The sequence below is a fragment of the Aplysia californica genome, unplaced genomic scaffold (assembly GCF_000002075.1).
Source record: "Aplysia californica isolate F4 #8 unplaced genomic scaffold, AplCal3.0 scaffold00042, whole genome shotgun sequence".
NCBI lineage: Eukaryota > Metazoa > Mollusca > Gastropoda > Aplysiida > Aplysiidae > Aplysia > Aplysia californica.
The window spans coordinates 1,144,150-1,144,523 of record NW_004797312.1 but is presented as its reverse complement, the minus strand read 5'-3'; the positions used below and the strand labels follow the sequence as shown (position 1 = coordinate 1,144,523).

The window sequence follows — 374 nt, the reverse complement described above, 5'->3', positions numbered from 1 at the left end:
GTAGTGCAATAATTACTGGACGAAGGCTATTTAGTCCACCCCATAGCCACTTAGTCAATTTTCACCATGTTTTACCCAATTTTGGCCCTTTCACTATGTGACAGCATCATTTTACTTTCCTTTATGTTCTTTTAACAACAAAACAAAGAATTATTTTTGAAAGGGTTCATTTTGAAATCAGCAAGTTTGTGGGTTTTTTAAAATCTAGTTTTGAAGATAAAAAAACCATGGTCCATTAATAATAAGTAGGTCTGAAGTTTTTTTTTTTTAGATACAACTATTGTTTGTAGATAAGCTAAATTTTTTCCCCCTAGATGTGTTGATTCTGGATTAGTTTTGGGGTTTTTTGGGGGCATAGTATGATAAGGATTTGT

General features: G+C 32.1%; 1 protein-coding gene across 1 annotated transcript in view; it reads left to right on the top strand.

Annotated features, from left to right (window-relative positions):
- LOC101853914 overlaps positions 1-374 on the top strand; it is a 47,562-nt gene that overhangs the window by 8,393 nt on the left and 38,795 nt on the right. The gene's annotated exons all lie outside the window — the stretch shown is intronic.